This window comes from Eleutherodactylus coqui, chromosome 10 (assembly GCF_035609145.1).
Source record: "Eleutherodactylus coqui strain aEleCoq1 chromosome 10, aEleCoq1.hap1, whole genome shotgun sequence".
In the NCBI taxonomy this organism is placed as follows: Eukaryota; Metazoa; Chordata; class Amphibia; order Anura; family Eleutherodactylidae; genus Eleutherodactylus; species Eleutherodactylus coqui.
In genome coordinates, this window is record NC_089846.1 from 28,615,419 (window position 1) to 28,622,557 (window position 7,139).

The following is a 7,139-nucleotide window of genomic DNA, read 5'->3' on the forward strand; positions in this document are numbered from 1 at the left end:
AGACCTAAGAAAAACTGATAGAGTTATTGGGGCTATGGCTACATAGATATACAGCCAGCCTGTTGACTGTATCCCATGACAGGTCCTCTTTGATTGCTTCACATTTAGCGTCACTTCTAAAAACATCTGGTTGCCCATTTAGATTTCTTAATTAACAATCCAGACAGTATAGTATGTATTTTAGTAGGTGGGAACTGGGCCGCAGTGATGGTGCAGGAGCCCTATATGTTCTATACAGTTACTATAACAAAAGCTCTTGATTGGGGTCAGAACCAAAATGGATTGCATATACCATAAATGTCATTCGTTGGATGTTAGGGGTCACGAACAACAAGAAGTTAAGATGTTGGTTTGGTCCTCCTCATAGGCATTCGTCTATACAAGTTCAGTGATCAGCTTGACTATGATAAATCTACCTAATTTTATTCACCTTTTTTAGATTTTGATTCAGGGGAGCAAGACCGATGGCCAACATTGGAGGAGTTAGGCTTGAGCAAAAGGTTACTGTCTCGCAAAAGAGAAGACGAAAACTTTGGAGGGAGCGAAGGAAGAATGGCTTATGGAAAGCGTCCAACGATAGCCAATGGACCCGAAGAAGATAAGGAGCACACTGTTAGCAGCCTGTATGACCTTCTCTCCTCCCAAGCAAGGCCTGCACCACAGAAAAGAATCATGGACAATCTTAAGGACATATATGCAGCTGAACTTGTGAAGAGACATCGTCTCCCAAGGAGTCCGGAAGACACCATCGTCAATGCAGAACCTGAAGGAGAGCAAATATCAGAACAAGTTGTGCAGGAGACTAGTAGCAATGGACAGATGACAGAATGAGCTTGTTAAAAGAATACAGGGCAGAAAATATGTCTCCAAACTGGCCTCTACTGTCATGTCCTTAAAAATTCTACTCAGCTGTTTTTTAGTTATATCTGTTTTGGGATGTTGATAACTAATATGACCACCATTACAACTCAATGGTTGTCTTCCAGACTTTTCTAACTCATGTAACAATAGATCAACAGTGAATTATCATCTAGGAGTCTAGGAAAGCTTGATGACTACTCCTCAGAGCAGGGTCTACATAGAGGCAACCCATACAGTTCTAATGGCGATAATGTAAAGAGGGGAACAATTCCAGGTTGCGTTTGTCCCCATTTGAATGAGTCGTGAGAACTTGCAAGAGATATGTGACCTCCACAGGTTCTGCAATGTTGGCTTAATGTTAGCATACAAGTCTCTAAAGAAATTGTGTCCTCCTGCCCAAGTGATTAGGAATGTTGTGATGTCAAGTAGAACCTGAAAGGGGCCTCAATTTTATCTTTGCTATGAAGTACTCTCTATCCTCTATGTAACCTCTGCCTTGGGGGGCTGTAATGGTGGCCATAGAACAATTTCACAAAGGAGGGCAAGTCAAGCAGTTATATTCAGTGATGATCAAGTTCTTAATGTTGCACAATCAGATTATTTTACTATTTATGGTCCTTAACGGGGTACAAAATTTTGTATGACGTAGGAAAATTGTTTTTCTTAAGGAGTCTTAAACATCTTCTCCGAAACAGAAATTATGGATAATTCAGCATTACCTCCTCTGGGTCACAAAAATATGCAAAAATAGACATGCTCCTAAAAGCATAGCAAATTATCTGTCCATATACATTATTATCATTGTACTGAATCTGCTTGTCTACCTGTAGAACTAAATGTTAAAGCCATTATAATAGTTTTGCCGTATGGCAAGGATCTCATCGCTCTGATCATATTTACTTTGCATGATTTATCCATATCTTGAACTCTATGTTAGGTTATTATATAAGCAGCAACCCATTAATAAAATGTAATGATTAAAAATCATCCATATACCTGAAGAGGAGATCTGATAATAACCTGCAAACCGTTTAGGAATTTTTAGGCATGTTGATAGAAGTTGTTGGAACTGGTAACTCTGCAAATCTGCATGTGTATAATACTTGGTGCTTGTCCTGTGTAGTGCTATGAATGTTAATAGATCAGTGCAGTGTACAGGATTAAATATGTGCATGATTATGTATAGCTTTATTTAAAGGCTTACTCCGACAGATCACTTTCTTAGCATATGGGAACTAAAGCAGTTCCGCGATTGCTTCATTTTGTGAAAACCTTGTCACGGGATTTATGTCAAGAACCAGCTTAAAGGGAATCTGTCACCACGTCTGAGCTCTATAAACTACATTATGGGGAGTCCGGGGAGAAGTGTTTGATACTCACCAGATGCCAGGTTCCTGCTCTGTGTCCCCCAAAGTTGGCAAGCACACACAGCTTGACACTTTTCAGCTGGCACTATGCATGTGGTCTCCCATAGAAATGAATGGGAGTCACGCTGCGTGTGTGTTCCAACTTCGTGGGAACACAAAGCAGGAACGGGGCACCTGGTAACCATCTAACACATCCCACACCCCTTCCCGCTCCTTCACCTTTGAGCTTCATAATGCTCCATCAAAAGTGCCCATTAAAGGGGTTGTCCAGTTGTTGACTATTGATAGCCTATGCTCAAGTTAGGCCATCAATAGTAGATCGGGGTCTGCCACTCCCACTGATTCGCCATACAGAAAGCTCCATTCCCACAGCAATGGCTGGGCTTGGTATTACACTTACAGTTCTAACGGGGAAAAAAAGGGTTGGTACTTTGTTAGCCAGTAGAGCAAAGTGTGATTGTTCTCAGTAAGAGAACCCAAGTAATCTCGTAGATATGATACCTTTTAATGGCTACCAAAAACATATGATGTTAATGCGAGCTTTCGGACCTCACAGAGTCCTTCATAAAGGCATGATGAAATTGATCCAAAGAGGCATGCACATATATACACAGTTCCCATTTACTTTAATGGGAACTATGCCAGTAATACCAAGCCTGGCCACTGCAGTGAGAATGGAGCTGCCTGCTTCCTGCAGAAATTTGCTCAGTGCACAGACGCATAGACCTGGTGAACAGCTGATTGGCAAGGATCCCGGGTTGCAGACCCCTACTGATTTACTATTGATGACCTATTTTGCAAATAGGCTGTCAATAGTTTACAACTAGACCACCCCTATTTCTCTGAACTCCTGCAAATACTTGAATGCTCGGTTCAGTAGAGCGCTCATGTCTTTGCCATGGGGATAGTGGAGGAAGTTGCAGCCAGACATTACCGGCAATAAATTATCTTCAGGAAGAACAAAAGTATCAGACATTGCCTGATACGTCTTTATCCCGACCAGAGGCGTAACTTCAAGCTCCTGGGCCCCAATGCAAAACCTGGAACGGGGCCCCCAACTATAATGCTTTATTCATAGTACTGGGCTCCCTATATGGAGAAGAGAGGGCTTATGGGCCTCCCAAGGCTCCTGGGCCCGGGTGCAACCGCATCCCCTATAGTTACGCCCCTGATCCCGACATCATCTATTAGGGGAAATTCAGGAGGCCCCCATACATAAACTAGAGTCGTCCAGTCCTGTCAAAATTGGCATATTCAGATAAATTGTGTCTAATGTGTACAGAGGCCTTTAGATGTATGCTAAGTGTGCAATGGTCATTACTGAAGAAAGCACCAGTAGCCACAACAGCCTAGGCAACCAACGCTAGGCACCTATTGCTTGAAGATATGAACACCATGGGGATGGGGCATCAATAGAAGGCAATGAAAAGGGCACAAAGGCATTATCTAGAGCTGGACACTATAGGCTCTATAGGACTGTAAGGCACTGTATACTCTCCTATAAGTGATGCTTCTAGAGAAGAATACCTCAATCATGCAGTATTTAGGAGAAAATCCATATTAGCCTATGGTCATCATATTATGGATCAATACAACACGAATTCAGAATACAGCCATATGCATGAGGCCTTATACCTGATCCTGATGAATCATATAGAATATATTAAAAATGCATTGATATTTTTTCATGAAGTAAGCAAACATATGACATAGTATTGTAGATGGTGATATTTATTGATCTCATGCCATAGTTATAAAAACATGGAAATTCATTTTCTTTGGCTGCTCAATAAAGTTGCATTCAGAACAAAAAATCTAAAAACTCAGCATATCTGTTATTTTACAGCATGCTGTCATCGACCACCGAGTCTGTAAAAGTAGAGTAAAGGAAAAAAACAGCGCTCTATAGTGCAATACTGCAATGCAATAATGGGAGGATAAGAAGGAATGATGGTAACTGCAGGAAGTAGATTATCTGTTCAAATAGCAGCAGCCTCTCGGATGGACGAATGTATTCAATCAAGTGGAAAGAAAATGAACAAGGGGCAGATGGTGTGGTGAGCAGAAGTGAAACGACCAGGCTGGTGTGATCATGACCGCTGCCAACAAGGAAGTCCACATAGTGGTTAACAATGAGGAAATCTGAGTGGTTGTCTTTCTTCAGTCCCTCATCGATCATAGTGGCAGCTCAACGGGTGAGATAAAGCACCGATTAGCATTGTGGCGGACGGCCATGGTGAGGCTGGATCCAATATGGAAGTGCAAGGATGTCCCAGTCAATACTATTGTACCTTGACACCACCGGAAGCTAGAGTTTGACAGGGCTTGCATGGAAGAATGCTCCTGTCACGCCCCCTAGTTCCCGATTGGCTACATAGTTGTCCGGGCGGAGACTTCTTCGGCAGGGAACATACCCCCCGCCGGCACCTACACTGTTCTCCCCGTGTTAGATGCAGCCGCTGAGGGCTACTTCAGTGCCCATCTGCCTTTCAGTAGCGGTGCCAGGGACAGCTGCTGAAGGAAGAGGAGGCAGGAGAGCAGAGTAGACATCACTGCTCATCTGCTGTGACTGTATGGCCGGCTAGAGCAGGACGTGCTGCGGGCTTCCGTCTCCCAGACGATTGGAGAAGTGCTCCTCTCCTGTTTTCCCCTGTGGCTCCGGTCCCATGCAGATGGGACCGCTGTCACTCACCTTCCAGCTTCTCTCCCTCGCGGACTGGCATCTCTACTCTCATTCACTAATTCTCTGACGAGGGGCCGAGATGAAGAACCACTGCGTGTACATTGTCAGTGGCGGAGGGGGGAACGGCAGTGGAGGTGGCAGTCCGCCGGCGACAGCTGCAGGGAGCTGAGTCACAGCGCTCCCGCCTGCAGCGGCCGAAGGCTGAATGGGAGTGCACATGGCAGTGACAGTGCAGTGGCGGGAAGAGGTGTCAGTTCTTCGCCATAGGGGAAAAGAAGCTGGCCCCACTCTTAGGGTCCTCCCCGTTGCACTAACAGCCAATCAGAAGCTAGGGGCCAGACAGGGGGCGTTCACTTCACCAAAGCTCTCTCAGCCCCTAGCTTCCTGTGGCGCCAAGGTACAACAGTACCGTCTCAGTCATCATCAAACAAAGGTTACTCACAGCCATCGTCTTCCCGATTGCAACATATGGCTGTGAGATATGGACATGGAAGATAGAAGACAGAAGAAAAATTACGATTTCGAGCTGTGTACAAAATTTTTACGAATACCCAGGATAGCTAGGGTCACCAACAAAGCTGTCCTGGACTGTATCAACCCAGAGGTGTCCCTGGAAGGCAAAATCACGAGACAGAGACTGACGTACTTTGAACACATGAGGGAAAAAGGGATGGTACTTGGAATGGTCAGCGGTCAAAAGCAAACAAGGAAGACAAAAGACACGTTGGCTGGACACCATCAAGAAGGACAAGGGAATGTATATCAGGCAATTGAAATCAGCCATAAGGAATATAGAATCATGGAGAGAACTGGCCCACAGACTATCCAAAAGTCGGACACGACGGAACAGATAGAACTGTAAAAATAAGGGCCAGATCAGGTCTCCGATACGGAGCTGAAATGCAAAGCTCTCACACCAGCCTGGTTGTTTGACTTCTGTTCAGTGCATTATCTGAGTTCCTTTATATTCCACTTGAGTCTATAAAAAGGTGTTTCCCATTAACTATAATGGCCACCTCGAAAAATATAAGCAGAGCCAATGGCAGATAATCTTGCATGACACTTTCCTTGCCAAGACACTGTTCATTACTGTATCTGGAGAGAATCAAGGGGTAGGATCAGCCCACCAAATGTCTGTCTGGAAACTTTATGGAGGTGGTGGTATCATGGGTTGGGTATCATGTTGGGATCACACACAGCCCTTCTAGCAACTGATTGCTGCAGCTCAGGATTATGTAAAGAGGTTTTCCAGGACTAAAATACCCCCTACCAATCAGCTGTTTCAAGGGTTCACAATGCTCAGGGGCTGTGGTCTCTTCAAACCACTAACGACCACTTGACCATGAGAATGTATGTTTGTATGTGAGTGCTTCTCATGTTCCGCCTCTCGTGACGTCATTGCTCTGCCCCTGGTGACATAATCGCAGTACCTACAACATATATAAAGCCTGACTAACAGAAAAACAACAAGGGGATGACAAAAATAACAAAATGAGAATACAATTAAGCCATTATTATCTCAGACACAACTCAGAGGCCCTGACAGAAGACACCGACCTACCTGCACCACAGAGATCCAGCGGGCTGAAGGACTTACGGTGACGTCACTGCTGTGGGAGGAGCCATTCTGCAGTTTGGTAGAATATTGGATAAGCCGACAGCAGCCACCAGGACCTTTGATGACGTCCCCGTCATGTGTTCACCTGTGTGGGTTGAGTCAGGGATCACATGACCAGAGGCTGATCACTGTATGCAGGAGTCTGCTGAGCTGGTGATGTCTGGAAATCAGCATGGATGTACCCCAGCTGTGTGTGTGTGAGGTGTGTGAATCAGGATGCAAGTAGTAGAGCTGTGTGGGGATCATAATGGATGTACCATGTAGCACAGATACTATAATTTCCTAAAAATTACTAGTCATTGTATAGCAGGCAGAGCGCTGTACATTTTCTAGCAGCGGTACTTGGTATTGCAGCTCAGTCTCCTTCACTTGAAAGGGATTGAGCTGTGCATAGCCTATGTGATAAATGGACGTTGACATCACAGGCCAAAGCATTTCAAACAGCTGGATCAGCTGGGGTGCCAGGAATCGGACCTCCACCAGTATAGGCCATTGATATTTTAGTCCCTTTTAACCCCCTATGATCATTGTTATGGTCAGTTATTTCCTCTGCAGTGGGTAACCATGTAATATATGGTTGCGTTAACATGTAATATATGGTTGCGTTAAG